The following is a 23,948-nucleotide window of genomic DNA, read 5'->3' as shown; positions in this document are numbered from 1 at the left end:
TCTCAGACACCTACACGCACACCAGAGGAGACCATTTGAGAATAAGCGTTGCTAACACTTTAAGCGACAAGCACATCGCTCCACACCACCCTCTCTTTCTGGACCAACCAGAAACATTCTCCCCTCCTCCTCGCACGCAACGTTATGCTTTTAAAACTAGCATGGGTGACGCCGTTTCCAACTATGCGGCCTCCCAAGAGGAATTAAGACTCGTAATGTAGTAAAGCCTACACGTATAAGCGACATTACTGTAAACCTCGTATATAAAGCCCAGGGAAATCCGAGTATGGTAGGTAATTTCGACTGATCCACAGAATTCCAACGACACACTGCCGTATTTGGCGCGGAAACGTATCCCTGCATTAATAATGTATATCCCTCAAACATGAGCAGAACTGGTGCAACAGACATTCCCTTTACCAATGGCTGGTCCGCGGGGGAGGGGGGGGGGGGAGGGGGGGGGAGGGGGGGGGATTTAGAGAGACAAAATACCATCCTAGCACCAATCCGACGGTGGCTGTTGTATATTCCCAGAGCCATCATTTGAAGTCGATTCTTGAAACTTCGTAACTAGCCTTTCTCGGCAATGTTTACGTCTATCTTCAAGAGTCTGCCAGTTTAGTATCTTCAGGATCTCGGTGACAGCCTCTCACGGGTGAAATAAACCCATAACTATTCGCGCTGCCCATCTCTGCATGCAATAAATAAACCGTCTTAGTCCTGTCTGGTACGTGTCCCACACACTTTAATGTTCTAGAACGGGTCACACGAGTGATTCTTTTAATCAGTCTCCCTTGTACACTGAAGCGGATGAATGTCGGAACTCATTTGACATCTCCAGCTGTAGGTTTTAAATTAATATTTATGGATTGCAATCACCATTAAACATTAGATATACTTTATGTTTTATTTTTAATACAATCCTCTTTTGTCGACAATACTGAAAATAAAAGATTTTCCAAATCGTCTTATTAATACATACAGATTCTATACAAACACAAAAAACAGTTGTAGCTTCGGGTTTGAAAATGTCAGATGAAATTTTAATAAAACAAGGTATTCGAAAAGAGTGCAGTTTATCACCCACTTCATTTAATTTATGTATTGACGACCTAGTTACGAAGTGGAAAGATGAAATACTATTAGCAATTGAAACCACAAAATACTCTGTTATATGGTGATGACCGGATAATTGTACAGAAAACAGGAGATAATCTACAAAGAGCAGTATAGAGATTGGGCCAAAATGTAATATACAACAACTTAATTCTATCTACTAACAAGACAAAGGTAATAGCTTTGAGAGGAAAGAATCCAGTCAGATCAAAAATAATTTGAGAAAACTTTAGAAGCAGTATCCCACTTCAATTATCTATAATATGACACTAGTTTTAACTATGGTAAAGGCATTGAGACGGAGGTTAACAACAGTCAAGTTATCTGCGGATTAACTGGAAGAACGTTGGGAAGAAAAACCAGAAAAGAAACACAAATTAAATTGTGCAAAGTTCTGGCTGTACCCACTTTTGTATATGGTCCCAATCATGGACAGAAACAAAAAAAGAAAACTCACGTATACAAGCGGCAGAGATGAAGTTCATGACATGCATAAGAGGCTGTAATGAAATGGATAAAATAAAGATTGAAACAATAAGTTCAGATTTAAAACTCTGTTCCGTTAATCGCAAGATAGTAGAGAACATAATGAAATGGAAGTATCATGTTGGTAGAATGACAGAAAGTAGTTTAACGAAAAGGATAATCAATTATCGGCCACCTGGAAAAAGAGAAATAGGTAATCACCTTTTCCAGTCTCTAGCCTTCATCCATACTCCTCTTACGAGGTCTACTTAGTTCTCCCTTTCCAGCCGGCCGATAAGTCATTATCTTTCCTTGTTGGCGAAACGGCCTTTTTGCCAGTGTTTCACACTGAAGTACCAAAGAAACTGTTATAGGCATGCATATTCAAATGCAGGGATATGTAAATAGGCAAAATGCGGCGCTGCGATCGGCAACACCTGTGTAAGACAAGAAGTGTCTGGCGCACTTGTTAGATTGGTTACTGCTGATACAATAGCAGGTTATCAAGATATAAGTGAGTTGCACGTGGTCTTATAGTCGGCGCTCGAGCGATGGGATAGTGCCTCTCAGAGGTAGCGATGAAGTGGGGATTTTTCCGCACGTCCACTTCACGAGTGTACCGTGAATATCAGGAATCCGGCAAAACATCTGATCTCCGACATCGCTCCGGCCGCTAAAACATCCTGTAAGAACGGGACCAACGACGACTGAAGATAATCGTTTAACGTGGCACAAGTGCAACCCTCCCACAAACTGCTGCATATTTCAATGCTGGGCGGTCAACAAGTATCAGCGTGCGAACCATTCAACGGAACATGATCGATATGGGCTTTCGGAGCCGAAACCCACTCGTGTACCCTTGATGACTGCACGACACAAAACCTTACGCCTCGCCTGGGCCCGTCAACACCGATATTGGACTGTTGATGACTGGAAACGTGTTGCCTGGTAGGACGAGTATCGTCTCAAATAGTATCGAGCGGATGGACGTGTACGGGTATGAAGACAACCTCATGAATCCATGGAACTTGCGTGTCAGCAGAGGACTGTTCAAAATAGTGGAGGCTCTGTAATGGTGCGGGGCATGTGCAGTTGGTGTGATATGGGACCCCTAACACGTCTATATACGACTCTGACAGGTGAACTGTGCGTAAGTATCCTCTCTGATCACCTGCATCCGTTCATGTCCATTGTGCATTCCAACGGACTTGGACAATTCCAGCAGGACAATGTGACACACCACACGTCCATAATTGCTACAGAGTGGCTCCAGGAACACTCTTTTGAGTTTAAACACTTCCGCTGGCCACCAGACGCCCCAGACATGAACCTTATTGCCAATATCTGGAATGCCTTGCAACTTGCTGTTCAGAAGAGATCTCCACTCCTTACTACTCTTACGGATTTATCGACAGCCCTGCACGATTCATGGTGTCAGTTCCATTCAGCACCACTTGAGACAGCAGTACAGTTCATGCCACGTTGTGTTGGAGCACTTCAGCGTGCTCACGGGGGCCCTACTCGATGTTAGATACGTGTACCAGTCACTTTGGCTCTTAAGTGTATAACTGAATGTAAGTAACTGATTGCCTCGTTAAACACCATACGATAAGTAAATAAATAAGCAGTACTTACTAACAATGAGGCACTGTAGACTGTTGTTGGTTCCTTGGCGGTAAGTGTTCACCAATCACGGTCTGTTGGTTTCTAGACGTTGGAAAGTTCCTTAGTGTAGGCCAGTTTGGAATTGACTTTTGTGCATGTCTTGGGTGCAGCACCGCAGGCCGTGCTTTTGTTCGCATAACGGCCCTAGAATGATCTGGCGGCGCAGTCTCCAGCGGGCGCGGGGGGGGTGGGGGGGGGGGGGGAGGTCGTATCGCAAGATCTCGCTACCGGCCGCACGCAGAAGGAAAAAACCTCAATCCACTGACAGCCTCATGCCTTGACTGGCGGTCGACCGCTTCGGGGATACCCCGTCTGAGGGCGCACAACCCGCGCAAGATTAGTATCGATTAATCGATTGTCACGTCACCGCGTGCGCCCGCCCTCTGGAAGATTAATGGAACATTCTCGAGGACCGGCTATAAAACACGACGAAGCCCGCCAGCACCGAGAAAAGTTCTGCGACTGCCTCTGTCTTTCAGTTTCGCAGTCTCCCTATCCGACCATTTCACAGGTCGCCGGTTATTTCCATCGCCGCTTTCGACATCTCGAGATGCCTATCGTGGCAGTTGCCTGTCGACCGGCGGTTCTGACGTCGACCTCAGCGCATACAGTCGCACACGCAATCGACCCTGTCGATCCCACGACCTTTGCTGTCATTCCGACTAGAGGTCTGACTTAGGAGGTGCGCCGGCATCTGCCTCGAGAAAACACAGTGCCACCTCGCGGCTTTAATTCGTAGTCGTAATGCGGTCTCGTAAAGGAAAATTCAGGGTGTTTCAAAAAGAATGACCTCATTTCAAAACTCCATATTTACTGATAACAACAAACTACGAGGGGCGTTTGAAAAGTCAGTGCAAAAATAAAAACTACTTCCGTGTTTGGGGTAAACCTTTGTTTATTTTTCGACATAGTCTCCTCGTAGACTTACACACTTCGTCCAACGCTGTTCTAATTTGTTGATACTTTCCGAATAATAGGAATTGTCCAAGTCTGCAAAATAGGTATTAGTTGCTGCAATCACGTCCTCGTTTGAATAAAATCTTTCTCCCGCCAGCCATTTCTTCAAATTGGGGAGGAAATAGTAGTCCGAGGGAGCCACGTCTGGAGAATAGGGGGGTATGTGAAACGCGTTGGAATCCTATTTCCATTAATTTTGCGACCACAACTGCTGAGGTTTGTGCTGGTGTAATGTCGTGATGGAAAGGACTTTTTTGCGGTCCAATCGCCGGCATTTTTCTTGCATCTCTATTTTCAGACAGTCCAATAACGATGGATAATATGCACTTGTAATAGTTTTACCCTTTTCCAGATGGTCGATGAGGATTATCCCTTGCGAATCCCAAAAGACAGTCGTCATAACCTTTTTGCGGCCGAAGGAATGGTCTTTTTTGGGGCAGATTCTTCCTTGGTAACCCATTGTTTAGATTGTTGTTTGTCCTCAGGAGTATAGTAATGTATCCATGTTTCATCAACAGTGACGAAACGACGCTTAAAGTCCTGTGGATTCTTCCTCAACAGCTGCAAACCATCCTTGCAACTCTTCACACGATTCCGTTTTTGCTCAAGCGTGAGCAGTCGCGGAACCCATCATGCGGATAGCTTTCTCATGCCCAAATGTTTATGCAAAATATTATGTATCCGTTCATTCGAGATGCCCACAGCACTAGCAATCTCACACACCTTAACTCTTCTGTCATCCATCACCATATCATGGATTTTATCAATGATTCCTGGAGTCATACCTCCACAGGGCGTCCAGAACGTTCAGCATCACTTATGCCCATTTGGCCACTCCGAAAATTTTGAAACCACTTATAAACTGTTGTAATCGAAGGTGCAGAGTCACCGTAATGTTTACCAAGCTTCTCTTTAGTCTCCTGAGGCGTTTTGCCTTTCATAAACTAATGTTTAATCACCACACGAAATTCTTTTTCGTCCATTTTTTGACAATCACTCGACTTCCTTGATTCACACAAATACAAAACACAAAGAAATAGACCAATGAGGCTGAAACTTGGTGTGCGTTCTTTCCAAAGATGCTACTAATGACCTCAATACGCGCCGGTGGTGCAATCTCTTGGACTTTGCACGTTCTTCTCCAACGCCCTTCGTACAAACATGGGGTGAATTGCAAAATACAAAATCTTTAGGTTTTAGCTGTGCTGTTAACAAATGCTCTATGTTCCCATCACCAGCAGCACGGACAACATCTAGACGATAGCTAAATTGTTCATAAACTTTACACAATGTATCTGCTTTTACAGGGGCTATGGCACTGTTATTTTGTTCTTCCTTTCTTCTATGTCACGAGGTAAAGAGGAGATGAACGCACTTTCCCTCACATATCCCCATACGAAAAAAATCGCCCGGGGTCATGTCTGGCGATCTTGGAGGCCAAGAATGCAAGGCAGTGTCTCGGGGGTCCTGTACGCCCTATGCAGGGCTGAGAGAGAGTGTCATTGAGGAAACTGACGTAATTTGTTGTGGCAGTATGGTGGAGCTCCACTGGAAAATGAAATCATCAGAATCCTCCTGAAGTTGTGGAGAAAGTCAATTCTGCAGTATTCGAAGGCAGCGCATTCCAGGCACTGAGTTTTCCTGTCCACGTGTGAGGTCGACCAGGGCTTTTACCTTTGCTCAAGCATTCTGTCTCTCCATATTGGTGGCATCAGCGACGAATGTTTTTGGATGCAGGTGGATCAATGCCAAAACGCCGACGACAAGCTCACTCTTCGCAAACTGCAGCACAAAAAACGCCTTTGTTGAGTGCATTCCACCTTACTTCTGACTGGGAAGACGTATCGATTGATATCTATGCGTCGATTTGCGGAAAACTCTAGGCCACGCTCACGCAGACAACACACGTTTCCTTCCCGGCACGTCCCAGTTTCGTAATCATTACCGTACAACATCAGGTCACTCTTTTTGAAACACCCTGTATTACGTTTTGAATAGTTTAAAATGGGCATTTTACAGTGTCTGCACGCAAGACTGCACCTTAGACCGGTCAATATTCGAAGTGGACTGCGAGAAAATTAAATGTGTCTAAACAAAGCCGGCCGGAGTGGCCGAGTGGTTCTAGGCGCTACAGCCTGGAACCGCGCGACCGCTACGGTCGCAGGTTCTAACCCTGCCTCGTGCATGGATGTGAGTGATGTCCTTAGGTTAGTTCGGTTTTAGTAGTTCTAAGTTCTAGGGGACTTATGACCTCAGAAGTTGAGTCCCATAGTGCTCAGAGCCATTTGAACCATTTGTCTAAAGAAAATGCGATGATCTGCTTTCAGTTTAACTTTCTTGAACACTTGCTATGTAAAGCAGACGATGTGGGATGTGATACTGTGTCACTCCATCATCTTTGATACTGTTTCATCCCAGCATCAGCACCGGTTTGGGCAAATTTATAAGAGAATCTATTCCAACACGAGAGGAACGCATTATCATCATCAATGTCCTGCCAAAAGGCAGGTTTTCACATGGTAGTTCTCCAGGCTGTCCGGTCTTCTGCCATCCTCTTCAGGTCTGAATAATTTCCTATTCCCTTTATGTCGTCTATCATCTTGTATCTCCTTCTTCTTCTCAGTCTTCTCCCACAAACCAGTCCTTCCAAAGCATCTGCTAGCAAGCAATGCCTTCCCAATGAATGTCCCAACCAGTTCTTTTTCCGTTCTCTTACAACCTTCAGCAGCCATCTTCTCTCACCAACCCTTTCCAATACTCTTTCATTACTCACTCTTTCCATTCAGGGGAGCGCAAAGGGAAAGTAATTCCAGAGTATCTAAGTAGTCGAAGTCTGACGGCGAAGATGTGTACAATTGCGTAAAATTCTAAGACATTGTTCACTACGCCTCACAACGGGATGGCCAACCGTTTCGGCTCGTGTCTGTCAGGTCGTTTGTGTAGCGCTTAAAGTTAAGACCTCCAAGGTTCATGATGCGGAACCGACTGAGAAGCGACGGCGCCGACAGATAACAGAAAATAATGTTCCAGAGCATCCCGTAAACTTAACACCTTACAGGCTTTCCATAAACAGTAACAGAAATTACTATATCTACATCTACATACTCCGCGAGCCACTGTACAGTGCGCTGCGGAGAGTACCATGTGTCACTATCACTGATTTGTTTTCCTGTTCGACTCGGAGGCAGAGAGAGAGAGAGAAAAAGAACTGTCTATGTGCCTCCGTGAGAGCGTAAGTTGGCTTGTATCTACGTGGAGCTTACGTCAAATGTACGTTGGCGACAGTAGAATCGTTTTGATTCATCTTCAGATGCCGTTTCTCTAAATTTTCTCAACAGTCTTCCGCAAATAGAACGTCGTCTTCCCTCCAGTGATTCCCTGGGTTCATGAAGTATGTGCGTAATACTCTTACGTCGATCGAATCTACCGGTAACTAACGTAACATCCCGCCTCTGGATTGCTTCGATGTCTTCATTTAATTCGACCTGTCGGGGATACCAAACACTCCAGCAGTACGCCAGAATTGTTCACGCAGGTGTTCTATACCTTACAGATGACCCCATACTTCTCTAATATTCTCCCAGTAAACCGAAGTCGGCCATTTACCTTGCGTTCTTACTTCCTTATGTGCTCGTTCCGTTCCATATCGCTTTGCAACGTTATAAACTCGAGGTGTCTGTGTCAAGCAGTTTACTACTAATGCTGTATTCCAACATTACAGGACTGCTTTTCCTACTCACCTACATTCACTTACATTTTTCTACATTCAGCGCAAGTTGTCATTCGTCACACAACTAGAAATTTTGTCTAAGTCTTCCTACAGTCAAACAATGGTTGAAATGGCTCTAAGCACTATGGGACTTAACTTCTGAGGTCATCAGTCCCCTGGAACTTAGAACTACTTAAATCTAACTAACATACGGACTATACACACAGCCATGCCCGAGGCAGGATTCGAACCTTCGACCGTAGCAGCAGCGCGTTTCCGGACTGAAGTGCCTAGAACCGCTCGGCCACAGCGGCCGGCTTTACATACCTTACTACAAACGCGTTTTTCTGGAAATGACTTTTTTTTATCGCGCGGTATGGTAACGTCAAATCTACTGAACCGATTGACTTGATTCTTTGTTTCCGACGAAGCTAACTAAATTGTTTAGGAGTTGTACCACTTTTACTCCGATCCAACAACTATATATATTTTTAATTGGCCGACCAAGTCGAAAAATCGATGAAAAAACCCTATTTTTTTTCAAATGGTTGCCGTTTTGTTTCCTATGGTCCAAATAACTTAAGCGATTTACAACTCCTAAATAATCTTATATACTTCGCTAACGTCAACTCAATTTTGAATTCAGACGAGCCGGCTGACCTTGTGACATACCGCGCTTGGGTGTCTACATCGAAATTTTGTTTTGTTCCGACGTCCGCAGATCGTGGTCGTGCGGTAGCGTTTCCCCTTCCCACGCCCGGGTTCCCGGGTTCGATTCCCGGCGGGGTCAGGGATTTTCTCTGCCTCGTGATGACAGGGTGTAGTCTGATGTCCTTAGGTTAGTTAGGTTTAAGTAGTTCTAAGTTCTAGGGGACTGTTGACCATAGATGTTAAGTCCCATAGTGCTCAGAGCCATTTGAACAAATTTTGTTCCGACGGCACTTCCGCCTTTACTCTTCGACATTTCCTGTCGAAAAAATTCCAGTTTGTAGAGGAAATATCAATACACATTTTGACCAAATTTGGCATTGATTTCTGTAACACATACCGAGAAAAAAATTCTCAAAGAACAAGGGTTTTTCGGACCAAAGATAGTAAACCTCTCCGTAAGTGTTAGGAAGTCTTTCTGGAGGTATTTCGTCCGGAGCGTAGCCATGTGTATGAGTGAAACATGAACCATAGACAATTTAGACGTGAAGAGAGTAGAAGCTTTTGAAATGTCCTGCTACAGACCTATGCGTAAGACTAGATGGGTAGATCACATAATAATGAGCAGGCACTGAACAGAATTGGGAAGAAAAGAAATTTGTGGCACAACCTGACTAGAAGAAGCAATCAGTTGATAGGACACATTCTGAGACATCAAGGGATCACCAATTTAGTACTGGATGGAAGTGTGGATGGGTAAAAAATGGTAGAGGGAGACGAAGGGATGAATACAGAAAGGAGATTATGAGAGATGTAGGTTGCAGCAGTTATTCAGAGATGAAGAGGCTCGGATAGGACAGAGTAGGTTCGAGAGCTGCATCAAACCAGTCTTCAGACAGAAGACCACAGCACCAAGAGTAACCATCGTGATTTCATGATCACAAATCGCTGTGTCTGTATTGACACCATCGATAAGATTAGCCTGAAACTTCCTGGCAGATTAAAACTGTGTGCCGGACTGAGACTCGAACTCGGGACCTTTGCCTTTCGTGGGCAACTGCTCTACCATCTGAGCTACGCAAGCACGACTCACGCCCTGTCCTCACAGCTTTACTTCCAGAATGAGATTTTCACTCTGCAGCGGAGTGTGTGCTGATATGAAACTTCCTGGAAGATTAAAACTGTGTGCTGAGCGAGACTCGAACTTGGAACCTTTGCATTTCGTGGGCAAGTGCTCTACCATCTGAGCTACCCAAGCACGCACGATTCACGCCCCGTCCTCACAGCTTTACTTCCAGAATGAGATTTTTCACTCTGCAGCGGAGTGTGCGCTGATATGAAACTTCCTGGCAGATTAAAACTGTGTGCGGACCGAGACTCGAACTTGAGACCTCTGCCTTTCGGGGGCAAGTGGTCTACCATCTGAGCCACCCAAGCACGACTCACGCCCCGTCCTCACAGCTTTACTTCTGCCACTATTTGCGTTCGCAGGAGAGCTGCTGTAAAGTTTGGAAGGTAGGAGGCAAGGTACTAGCAGAAGTAAAGCTGTGAGGACGGGGCGTGAGTCGTGCATGAGTAGCTCAGATGGTAGAGCACTTGCCCGCAAAAGGCAAAGGTCCCGAGTTCGAGTCTCGGTCCGCACACAGTTTTAATCTGCCAGAAAGTTTCATATCAGCGCACACTCCGCTGCAGTGTGAAAATCTCGTTCTGGAATATTAGCCTGTTTAAAACAACAAGAGCTGAAATATTTCCTTAGCTTGTGGCTTTAGGGGGAACATAAAAAAGAGGATTGGAATGTACGCTGATATATCTGGGCAGGTCCGAAATGGAGGAGTGGGGCCACGCCACAGAGACTGGAGGGAGTGTGGGAGGGAGCAGCACTTGAGTGACGGCCGCGGATGCGGAACACGGCTGGCCCGGCCGGCTTTGATGTCGCCGCCAGCTACGGTGCAGAGCTGGTGTGGACGTGGAATGGCTGCGGCGCTGTTTGATTGCGTTCACAGCGGGCGGCCGGCGACCCGCGTCCACGAGCACAGCCAGTCTCGCCGACTCTGCCGAATCCAATCGGCGGGCCGTCTCAATTTGGGCGTCGACAGCTCCTCACCGGCCAGCAGACACAGCAGTCGCACGCATTCGGCTTCATCACACCTGGTGCCACCAACGTTATTACATTTCGTTTCTGGTTTCGTAGGTTGCTGACAAGAATGACAGGCAGAAGAATGGCAGAGTAAATCCCCATTGGATGAGGAATTCCGCCTGATGCAAGACACCTTCGGAGTTTTGTTTTACTCAGAGATGTTTCAGCACTTTCTGTGCTATCTTCAGTGAGTTACTGTATTTCCTTTCTGTAAAACTGTTATTGCGTATTAACGTTTAGACAAAACGTTTGCCGGCCTCTGTGGCCGAGCGGTTCTAGGTGCTTCAGTCCGGAACTGGGCTGCTGCTACGTCACAGGTTCGAATCCTGCCTCCGGCATGGATGTGTGTGCTGTCCTTCGGTTAGTTAGGCTTACATAGTTCTAAGTCTAGGGGACTGATGACCTCAGATATCAAATCCCTGATGACCTCAGATATTAAGTCCCATAGTGCTTAGAGCCATTTGAACCATTTGAACAAAACGTTTCTTACAAAATATTTACATTTGTGAATGAAGAGGTTATTGTCAAATATTCTACATGGTTTGTTTACAATTCACAGTTGAGGTACATATTGCTGGGCTGATGCATAGCGTGTTGTTTAGTATGTCTGTAGTTCTGCTTTTACAGCTAATTTGGAAAAAGGGTGGACGCATTCTTTAGTTTACGTACCTTAAAATGGTTCAAATGGCTCTGAGCACTATGGTACTTAACATCTGAGGTCAACAGTCCCCTAGACTTAGAACTACTTAAACCTAACTAACCTAAGGACATCACACACATCCATGCCCGAGGCAGGATTCGAACCTTTGACCATAGCAGCAGCGCGGTTCCGGACAGAAGCGCCTATAACCGCTCGGCCACAGCGGCCGACTTTACATACCTTACATGAAACTATTGAATATTTATGTTAGCAGCTGTGCGTCTGTTACAGTATCCACAACTCGTCATCTGCAAATAGCAAAACGGAGTTTTTATTTTTATAATGCATTTCCGAACGAAGATGAGTATGTATCGCGTTATTTTGCGTGTTACTTACGGCTTTCTATCACTTTTGTCGTTTCACAAGCATTTTCTGCGATTTTTGGAAACTGCACAGTGTTTCCGCTGCAATTACGTGTTGTTATGGCTGTGTAGTATTCATTTGTTTCGTGTTTGTCAGTGTGAGGTGCGCCAATTTGAAGTGTTGTTGGCGTTTATGGTGTGTGTGTGTGTGTGTGTGTGTGTGTGTGTGTGTGTGTGTGTGTGTGTGTGTGTGTGTGCGTGTGTGTGTGTGCGCGCGCGCGCGCGTGTGCGTGTGCGTGTGTTTTGAGATGGGTCAGAAAGGGAGATTCCCCCCCCCCCCTCTCTCGCTCCTTCCTCCCCTAGCCCTGGACACACACACACACACACACACACACACACACACACACACACACACCAAACAACATAAACACCAACAACACATAACACTTCAGATCTGCCGGACGTGGTGGCCGAGCGGTTCTAGGCGTGGAGTCCGGAGCCGCGCAACTGCTACGGTCGCAGGTTCGAATCCTGCCTCGGGCATGGATGTGTGTGCTGTCCTTAGGTTACTTAGGTTTAAGTAGTTCTAAGTTCTAGGGGACTGATGATCTCAGCTGTTAAGTCCCATAGTGCTCAGAGCCATTTGAACCATTTGAACTTCAGATCTGCTCGCCTCACCCTGAAAGATATGCCACGAGACAAATGAACACAAATGAGAGACAAGTGAACACAGCCGCGCGGGATTACCCGAGCGGTCTAGGGTGCTGCAGTCATGGACTGTGCGGCTGATCCAGGCGGAGGTTCGAGTCCTCCTTAGGATAATTTAGGTTAAGTAGTGTGTATGCTTAGGGTCTGATGACCTTAGCAGTTAAGTCCCATAAGATTTCACACACATTTGAAATTTTTTTGAACAAATGAACACAACACTCTGGCGTTCCCCAAGGTACTGTTACAGGCCCGTTTCTGTACCTTATCTATGTAAACGATTTGGGAGACAATCTGAGCAGCCGTCTTAAGTTGTTTGCAGATGACGCTGTCGTTTATCGACTAATAAAGTCATCAGAAGATCAAAACAAATTGCACCCACTAATGGCCGTGTTTCTGGCTGTCTTTTTGTTGCAGGTAAGCGCCCAGCCCACGGCCCCTGCAGCTCGGAGCGCTCCGTCGACGGCGGCAGGCAGGTAGGTCACTCGCCATCACGGAGCAGCAGCCGTCTGTGCCGGCCCAGACGCCAGCGGGCCGCAGGTAGGAACCAGACGCTGGCCCCGGCTGGCCCTTGCCTGACGGATGACCGTCGTTACGTCTGCCGGCGCACCCATCAATCCCCGATGACGTCACCAGGGACGCGCCGAGGAACCGCTACGCCACGCAGTTCCGTCTGGTGCGTCCTCCCTCTCTCCACGAGCGGTCCTCGTTCCCAATCCCAGAGGCGTGGGCCTGCTAGAATGGACTGGCTTGGACTACAAATCCCCACACAATCCTGTCCTAAAGAAAGTTTTCACTCTTTGCTACAAGTACCGGGTGTCCAAAAAGTCAGTATAAATTTGAAAACTGAATAAATCACGGAATAATGTAGATAGAGAGGTACAAATTGACACACATGCTTGGAATGACATGGGGTTTTATTAGAACCAACAAAATACAAAAGTTCAAAAAAATGTCCGACAGATGGCTCTTCATCTGATCAGAATAGCAATAATTAGCATAACAAAGTAAGACAAAGCAAAGAAGATGTTCTTTACAGGAAATGCTCAATATGGCCATTATAATTATCCGGGCTGTTATGCCGTGGTCGGTTGATGAATTCTGTGGTGATTCCCAACGTTTCGTCTCCGACTGCGGGAGACATCTTCAAGGGGGTCCGTAGCTTGATGGAAGGTCCAACACACACACACACTGGCTTGCTACTGTCTGCCGCTACTGTCTGAGTTGCTCGACGCTGAGATGGAACATCACCACAATGCACTAACGAAGAACGGATATTCGTCCGCCGAAATAAAACGTGCGTTGAGGCAGCCACGCAGAAATCATACTGACGTACAGGCTACTGCAAAATCTAAGGTTTTCCTGCCGTTTGTTAAAAATGTAACGGAAAGAATAAGGAGGATCTTGACGAAGCGGAATATTACCGTAATTTACAAGCCCACCAGGAAGATACAGGAATACCTTAGGCCTGCCAAGGACGCTCGCAAACCATTGGAAAAATCTGGAGTGTATAGGATCCCATGCAGCTGTGGTGATGTTTATGTGGGTACCACCAAAAGAACTGTTTCTAAACGCTTGGAAGAGCACAAGGGAAATTCTAGAAGAGGAGAAACGGTACGATCAGCTGTTGCGGAGCATGCTTTCCAGCCTGGGAACCACAATATTCGTTTCGAGGAGACGCAAGTACTAGCGGCCACGAGCGGATACTACGAAAGGCTCTACAGGGAGGCAATCGAAATCGCTAAACACCCAAATAATTTCAACCGAAAGGAGGAGGGCGTCAAATTAAACGGTATATGGATGCCGGTGTTAAAGAAGATGTGTACCACTCGTCCACTACTGGGTGATGGCAACGGCGATCGACGGCGACGGACAGCGGCCAATTGCACTGACGTTTTCAAAACACGTGACGTCACGCCGCGGCGCGGGGGCGCGCGGACACGGAATTTAGCGGCAGTCAGTAGCGAGCCAGTGGGTGTGTTGGACCTTCCATCAAGCTACGGACCCCCTTGAAGATGTCTCCCGCAGTCGGAGACGAAACGTTGGGAATCACCACAGAATTCATCAACCGACCACGGCATAACAAAATGGTTCAAATGGATCTGAGCACTATGGGACTCAACTGCTGAGGTCATTAGTCCCCTAGAACTTAGAACTAGTTAAACCTAACTAACCTAAGGACATCACAAACATCCATGCCCGAGGCAGGATTCGAACCTGCGACCGTAGCGGTCTTGCGGTTCCAGACTGCAGCGCCTTTAACCGCACGGCCACTTCGGCCGGCACGGCATAACAGCCCGGATAATTATAATGGACATGATATTTCCGCCCGTGAAAGTTTACATTTTAGTATAAATGCTCAATATGTACACCATCATTCCTCAAGAATAGCTGTAGTCAAGGAATAATGTTGTGAACAGCACTGTAAAGCATGTCCGGAGTTATGGTGAGGCACTGGCGTCTGATGTTGTCTTTCAGCATCCCTAGAGATGTCGGTGGATCACGATACACTTGCGACTTCAGGTAACCCCAAAGCCAATAATCGCACGGACTGAAGTCTGGGGACCTGGGACGCCAAGCATGACGAAAGTGGCGGCTGAGCACACGATCATCACCAAACGACGCGCGCAAGAGATCTTTCACGCGTCTAGCAATGTGGGGAGGAGCGCCATCCTGCATAAACATCGTATGTTCCAGCAGGCGTTTATCAGCCAGGCTGGGGATGATGCGATTCTGTAACATATCGGCGTACCTCTCACCCGTCACGGTAGCAGTTGCAAAACCGCATTTCCTCGAAGAAAAACGGCCCCATTACGGTAGATGTGGTAAATCCAACCCACACCGTGACTTTCTCGTCGTGCAGTGGAGTTTCCACGACAGTTCTAGGATTTTCGGTAGCCCAAATTCTGCAGTTGTGGGCGTTGACAGACCCTCGGAGCGTGAAATGAGCTCAACCAATCGTCATATTCCGCCATCTTTTGCAACGCCCACACCGCAAATGCCCTCCGCTTCACTAAATCGCCAGGTAACAGTTCATGATGCTGATGGATTTTGTACGTATAGCATCGGAGGGTACGCCTCAGCGCCAACGAAACAGTAGTGTATGGAATGCTGGTCTGACGTGCGACTTCCCCGTGCATAGACGAACCCGCTACAGCCTCCATTTCTTTATGAACTGTCTCAGCAGCATTACGCCTTGTGCTCGGTCGGCCACTGTGGGGTATATCGTCTAAACAACCCGTGACTTCGAGCTTCGAAATCATTCTCGCCGCAGCTGCATTTGTCAACGGACCTTTACCCGTTCGAATCCCCTTCCTATGGCGATAGGATTGTAACGGCGAACTAGCACATTCCCCATTCTGATAATACAGCTTCATTAAAAGAGCCTTTTCAGGTAACGTCAACGTGCTGCGACTGCTGGCGCATCTGATTCTCTCTCTCATTACAGCTCCTTTTATACACGACTGTCATGCACAGTCACTGACGTTTTGCTGTCCAGCGACATCTGTCAGACATTTTGTGAACCTTGTTTTTTGTTCTAATAAAACCCCATGTCATCCCAAACATGTGTGTCAATTTTTACCTCTCTATCTGCATTATTCCGTGGTTTATTGAGTTTTCAAATTTATACTGACTTTTTGATCACCCAGAATGTTTACCAATAAGATATTATCATAACGCGATCTAGAAAGATGTCTGGTTTAGGTAGCCATCTTTCGTATCTTCCATTTATTTACATGTCGACTGCTGGTGAACACTTTTGCCTTGCCATAGGTAACAAACTGATCGATTTTCACGTTTTCTGTGCTACATTGTCTACACTTAGGGCTTTGCCTGTGGTATTTCGTGGGAGTTTCGCTCATACAATGACTAGCTACTTGGACATGCTAGTTTTTTAAATGAGGAAGTGACAGTTGGAATGTAGCAGTTAGCTGGAGTCTAGCAGTCAGTTGGAGTGTAACAGTCAGCTAGACTGTAACAGTCAGTTGTAGTGTAACAATTAGCTGGAGTATAGCAGGTAGTTGGAGTGTAGCAGTCAGTTGGAGTGTAACAGTCAGTTGGAGCGTAGCAGTCAGTTGGAGTGTAGCAGTCAGTTGGAGCATAGCAGTCAGTTGGAGCGTAGCAGTCATTGGAGTGTAGAGACAGTTGGAGTGTAGCAGTCAGTTGGAGCATTGCAGTCAGTTGGAGAATAGCAGTCAGTTGGAGTGTAGCAGTCAGTTGGAGAATAGCAGTCAGTTGGAGAATAGCAGCAGTTGGAGTGTAGCAGCCAGTTGGAGTGTAACAGTCAGTTGGAGTGTAGCAGTCAGTTGGAGTGTGTTTATTGTTGTGGCTGTGAGCAGCCAGACAGTGACAGCCAGGAAGTAGTCGCCACAAGTCATATGCGATGTTCATACAATTGCCTGATGTACTGTGGTTTGGCACTGCTGTTGATAGAATGCGTGACGATGGTAAGATGCACTGAAAGGGGGGAGGGGAGAGAGAGAGACAGCTATGTGTGAGTGCAGCAGTGAGTTCTTACCGATGATGTGAAAAGATCCACCACTCCTATTTGCCAGCTCAGCAACTGGTCGCCATGCTCCAGCTTACTGCTACACTCCAACAAACTGGTACATTTAAGCTCAGTGTGTATTTTTTCTTTACGACTTGTCGTGTTACCTGGAGCTTCCCTTGTCGAGTGTGTAGCAGATTGACGTTAAAAGCTACGATCAATATGTCGCAGATATTGATCCGTGTATGAACTGAATTTAACTTGTGATCGGGTTTAGTAAGTCGGTAATCCATTTACCAAATATATCTTGCATTTCTTATACCATTCTCGAACGTGAATTAACTAACTGATCTTTATATAACTATGCTGAGAGGTGTTTGTACATTATCCAGGTGACCTGTGTAAGGCTTCCTTGAATTCTGAAGTACAACAATAATCATATTTAGCGCAAATCTCATTTGAGTAGTCAGAATGTTAACCAAAGAGATGATTGTCACATGAAGCCAGATCAGGACTGTAAGGCGGGTGTTTTCAGTGTTGTCCATCCGAGTTTTGCGATTGCTTCCATGGTTTTTTGACTGACATGTTACATGGGTGCTTAATTAATATGCAATAATTTTAGTAGCTGTGTGTTCGGTTACGAAGTCTTTTACCGGTTGGCCCAGACTAGTATTAGTACGCAATGTGACTGCATAAAATGACAATAAAGAATGAAAGGAAATTTCCGTTAATACAATAGATTAATTAAGCCCCCTGCAACTATAAAAGCTACGAAACAACAAAGCACAAGTGTAACTGTTCTGTGTGTGGTAGTGTGATTCAACGTACATGTATCTGGCACGGTTCTTCCCCAATACGACAAGATATTTTAAACACCATTTACAATGAACTAACTGAAAAACCAGAAATACTATAATTGCACATAGAAACCAGAATTACAAGTCTAATACATGAACACGACCCAGATGCTTTGTTGACTGAACCTGTGACCAAGAGGCATTGTCATTAAGGATATGTGAAATAATTTTTTTTTTGTTACCTCCATATATATTGACGAAAAATACACTGTGATCATTGCAACATCTTCCATCTATACATTACACCAACCGAACAGTACCTACTCTCTCGCCCAACAGAACAGCAACTGCACACGACATCCTCTGAACTAGTACTGCTTTCGACATCCTCTCAACAAACACTGCCCACGACAATCTCTGAACTACTACCACCAGTGGAGGCGGCGGAATAATAATCTTTGGCGCAATCTCTGGCGCTGTGACTCAGTGTAGCCACCTTTCAATGTGGCCTTGCATTGTCGTGCAACAGCAAAACATCCTGCTTTTGCCGATGTGGTCGAACACGACTCAGTCGATCTTGAAGTTTCTTCAGTGTCGTCACATATGCATCAGAATTTATGGTGGTTCCACTTGGCATGATGTCCACGAGCCAGAGTCCTTCGGAATCGACAAACACCGTAGCCATAACATTTCCGGCAGAAGATGTGGTTTTGAATTTTGTTTTTTCTTCAGTGAATTTGCATGATGCCACTCCACTGATTGCCTCCTCGTCTCTGGTGAAAAATGATGAAGCTATGTTTCATCACCTGTCACAATTCTTTCAAGAAATTTATCTCTACCATTCACGTACTGTTCCAAAAGCTCGCTGCATACCGTTTTTCTTGTTTCTTTGTAAGCCACTGTCAACATCCTGGGAACCCACCCGGCACAAACCTTTTTTTAACGCCAACTCTTTCAGTATTCTTCCAACACTTCCTTCACCTATCCCAACGTAGCGTGACAATTCGTTTACTGTGATGCGTCTGTCAGCAGTCAGCAATTCGTTAACTCTCTGCACATTGTCTGGAGTGTGTGCAGTACGATGCCTGCCGCTGCGAGGACAATCCTCAGTATTGCCGTGCCCGCTTTCATCACGTAACCTGCTTGCCCACCGACTAACTGCACTGCGATCGACAGCAGCATCTCCATACACCTTTTTCAACCTCTTGTGGATGTTTCCTACTGTCTCGTTTTCACAGCACAGCAATCCTACTACAGCACGTTGCTTCTGACGAACGTCAAGTCTAGCAGCCATCCTGAAGACATGCTGTGATGGCGCCACTCACAGGAAGAGGTTGAACTAAGTTTGAAAACAAGCGGGAAGGATGTATCTACACACTGTAAAACTTTCACACATGCAGAATGAAAGTATTTTTAAAAAATAATGTGCATTTCTTTTGGAGTGACTCTCGTAATTTAAATAATTTCGCATTCTCACTGGCTTCTATATGCAGTTTTTTTTAATTTAAGTAATTATCTTACCGCAGGTCTCTGTCGTATATTAAGATGTTTATTTAAACCCTGGTACGCAGTTAGTTAATTTGACACTGAATTACTTGCGTCTTACCGCTGGAAAGTGAATCGCTCAAGTAGAACCACGTACCGCGAGGAAATTCTACCTCCAGCGGCAAATTTCGTGCCGACTTTGCCCGCAGCCGAGAGCAAAGCAAACAGTCGCAGCTGCCGGCTGGCGGTTCCCGCCGGTGTTTATACAGCGCAGTACGGCAGAACGGAGCAGAACGGGCCAGCTGGCTTAATATGGCAGCGCGGCTGCCCTGGTGGCAAATGGAGCGGTCAGCTCTTAATTGACTCCGCGGTTTCGTTCCAGAGCAAGCAAGCGGCAGCGCCCTCTGAAATATTCATAGGGGACGGACCCGCAGTTACAGGCCGGCCGAATGCCTGCTCCCCAAGGACAGGTCCGGAGTGCGTTCTGCGAATGGAGCCACCAACAAGGCAACGGTGCGTGTGACATACGGTCATAAAGTTCTAATTATCACCGCGAAAAAATAAAGTCACGTAATTAATTGTTTGTTTGTTTGAAGGAAGGTGTGTGCAGACACGGTACACACTGAAATTCCCAAGCCGAAAGAGGTTAAAAAAAATGGCTCTGAGCACTATGGCACTTAATTTCTGAGGTCATCAGTCCCCTAGAACTTAGAACTACTTAAACCTAAGTAACCTAAGGAAATCACACACATCCATGCCCGAGGCAGGATTCGAACCTGCGACCGTAGCAGCAGCGCGGTTTCCGACTGAAGCGCCTAGAACCGCCGCAAGAGTGAGAGAGAAATGGTGCAGACCGTCCGTGAAGTGGAGCGTCGTGCTAAAATTACTTTTCTGGACTCTAAAGCGAACAACTATGGATGGGAAAAACCGACCGGTTAAAACCAACACCGGTATTTTAGTTGTGAATAACCGGTAGTTTTCGGTATTTGTTTGGTCTCGGTTATAAGAGGCATTTTTTTATTTTTTATTATTAACCGAGTAAAAGAACCGAAATATGAGTTAGCCATTGCTCCAGTCCTAAAATTTTTCGTTTTCGAATTACGTTTTCAAAAATGATTATGTTTGGTTTATAAAATTTGCATTGGTGTTGTTTTAATAACAACGTGGACAGGAACTAGCAACAAACACACGGCATAAGAATCGCCACGGCATTGGAGTGTGTCGTGGCTTCAGGTACGCGCCTACGTGCAGTGTGGAAGACGTGCATAATGGCCAAGACAAAAGGTCTGCTGCCATCTCTGCATATTGGTTAATTTTCACTAAGTGAGGTCTCGCAGGATATGGGCACTGCGATATTTGAGTACGTCTGGTTATGGCTAACTATTAATAACTGCTCATCTTGAGATAGATTGGTTCGAAAGTAGAACGAAGGTTAGGGGTTTGAAGGGCAGAGGAAAAAATGTGCCAATGCAAGAGCCATGGGAAAAAATCCTCTGCTTTAGTTGGGTAGGGTAGTTGGAGCAAGCAGTAGCGGATTTCTTGCTGCCTGCGACAGATCATCCAAGGGTAGGTTTTGTTAGTACTGAGTATAATGCAGGTGGCTACCTTTGACGTTGTGTTTTATAAAGTGACGTATCAATGAAGTAAAATCGTTCATTCGCTGTAAAAGATTTGTCTGCCATTTCTATTAAATAGCCGCGCGGGATTAGCTTAGGGACTGATGACGTTAGCAGTTAAGTCTCATAAGATTTCACACACATTTGAACATTTTTTTCTATTAAATAATAAAAGAGGAAGGAAATTGGGGTAACAGTAATACTTCACGATAAAGTATGACAGCCAAAAACAGTTGCAGGATAAAAATTTATTAAAACTCTTGACCAAGGTTTCGGTACATATAAATATACCTTCATCAGAAGTAAAAAATCTAAAGTCTTAATTATTGACGACGCCTTTGGCACAATTCTTTTATTAATCTCCATTGCATGATGTAATTTTAGATTTTTTTACTTCTGATGAAGGTATATTTATATGTACCGAAACCTTGGTCAAGAATTTTAATAAAATTTTTATCCTGCAACTGTTTTTGGCTGTCATCCTTTATCGTGAAGAATTTCAACAGTTGATGTTGCAGCCATGTTTAAAATCTTGGTAACAGTAATACATTAAAAACTTAACAATTCATTCGTAGCAAAAAATAAAAGTAGGAAGTACCTATGTGCTGCCGTTGTCTACATAATATGCCTTAATCTCCTTCTAGCCCTAGAAAACTGACAAATTAAAAAGAAAAACAGAGTTCTTCATCCTCAGTGACGAGGGTCACTCCAAAAGAAATGCACGCTATTTTTGTAAAAATATAGTTTTCATTCTGCATATGTGAAAGATTTACAGTGTGTAGATACATCCTTCCCGCTTGTTTTCAAACTTAGTTCAACCTGTTCCCGTTAGTGGCGCCATCACAGCATGACTTCAAGATGGATGCTACAATTGACGTTCGTCAGAAGCAACGTGCTGTCGTAGAATTCCTGTGCTGTGAAAACGAGACAGTGGGAAACATTCACAAGTGTTTGAAAAAGGTGTATGGAGATGCTGCTGTTGATCACAGTACAGTTAGTCGGTGGGCAAGCAGGTTACGTGATGAAAGCGGGCACGGCAATATTGAGGATTGTCCTCACAGCGGCAGGCCTCGTACTGCACACACTCCAGACAATGTGCAGAGAGTTAACGAATTGGTGACTGCTGACAGACGCATCACAGTGAACGAATTGTCACGCTATGTTGGGATAGTAGAAGGAAGTGTCTGCAGAATACTGAAAGTGTTGGCATTAATAAATGTTTGTTCCAGGTGGGCTCCCAGGATGCTGACAGTGGCTCACAAAGAAACAAGAAAAACGCTATGCAGCGAACTTTTGGAACAGTACGAGAATGGTAGAGATAAATTTCTTGGAGGAACTGTGACAGGTGATGAAACATGGCTTCATCATTTTTCACCAGAGACGAAGTGGCAATTAATGGAGTGGCATCATGCAAATTCGCCCAAGAAAAAAAAATTCAAAACTACACCTTCGGCTGGAAAAGTTTTGGCTACGGTGTCTTTCGATTCCGAAGCACTCTTGCTTGTGGATATCATGCCAAGTGGAACCACCACAAATTCTGATGGATATGTGACGACACTGGAGAGACTTCAAGCTCGACTGAGTCCTGTTCGACCACATCGGCAAAAGCAGGATGTTTTACTGTTGCACGATAATGCACGGCCACATGTCAGTCAAAAAACCATGGAAGCGATCACAAAACTTGGATGGATAACACTGAAACACCCGCCTTACCGTCCTGACCTGGCTCCATGTGACTATCATCTCTTTGGGAAACTGAAAGACTCTTCGTGGAACAAGGTTTGAAGAAGATGACTCCCTTGTGCACGCTGCCGAACAGTGGCTCCAACAGGTTGGTGCAGAATTTTACCGTGCGGGTATACAGGCGCTGGTTCCAAGATGGCAGATGGTGTAAGACAGTTGAGAGGGATGGAAATTATATTGTTCCTGCAGGACGTATCTACACACTGTAAAACTTTCAAACATGTCGAATAAAAGATGGATTTAAAAAAAAAATAGTGTGCATCTCTTTTGGAGTGACCCTCGTATAAACATGATTTAAATTCAACAGTAGAAAAACGTTACCAAAACTTCCCACATCTGTTTCAAGATCTGACGATAACAAACGGATAACAGCAGGTTTTTCAAGTCATGAGTGCAGTCGACAGAGGACATCAAATTGATACAATATTTTTAGGTTTCCAGAATGCTTCTGACACCGTTTTTCACAAGCGGATTCTAATTAAACTGCTTGCCATGGAGTATCGTCTCAGTTGTGTGACTGGATTCGTGATTTCTTGGCAGAAAGGGAGCAATTCGTAATAACTGACGGGAAGTCATCGAGTAAAACAGAAGCGATATCTGGCATTTTACAAGGAAGTGTTGTAGGTTCTCTTTTGTTCCTGGTCGAAGTAACTGATTTGGAGACAATCTGAGCAGTCGTCTTAGTTTTCTTGCAGATGACGCTTTCATTTACCGTCATGTAATGTGATCAGGTGATAAAAACGAATTGCAAAATGATTAAGACACGATATCTTTATGACACAAAAAGTGACTCTACATCACGAAAAGTGTGGAGTCGTCCACATGAGCACTAAAAGGAATCCACTAAATGTTGGTTACACACAAATCTAAAGGCTGTAAAATCAAGTATAATACTTAGGGACTACAGTTGCGAATAACTTAAACTGGAACGATCACATAGGTAATGTTGTGGGGAAAGTAAAGCAAGGACTCCAATTTACTGGTAGAACACTTAGAAAATGCTACAGGTCTACTAAAGAAGTTGCTACAGTACAATTATCCGCCCCCTTCTGCAGTACCACAGTGCGGTGTGGGATCAGCATCAGATACGATTGACAGAGGACACGAAAAAAGTTCCAAAGAAGGGCAACTCATTTGGTATTATCGCGATACAGGCGGAGAGCGTGCCATGGATGTGATACATGAACTGACGTGGCAGTTATTAAAACAAAGTCGTTTTCGCTGCGGCAGGACCTTCTCATGAAATTTTAATCACCAGCTTCCTCCTCAGAATGTGAAAATATTTTTTTGTCGCGCGCCTACATACCGAGAAACGATCATCATAATAAAATAAGAGAAATCAGAACGCGCATGGGCAGATTTAAGTGTTCGAACGTAGAACGTAAGAGAAGTAGCTTAAAGGTGGTTCGATGAA

Source organism: Schistocerca americana, chromosome 9 (assembly GCF_021461395.2).
Source record: "Schistocerca americana isolate TAMUIC-IGC-003095 chromosome 9, iqSchAmer2.1, whole genome shotgun sequence".
NCBI lineage: Eukaryota > Metazoa > Arthropoda > Insecta > Orthoptera > Acrididae > Schistocerca > Schistocerca americana.
This window is presented reverse-complemented; position numbering follows the sequence as displayed.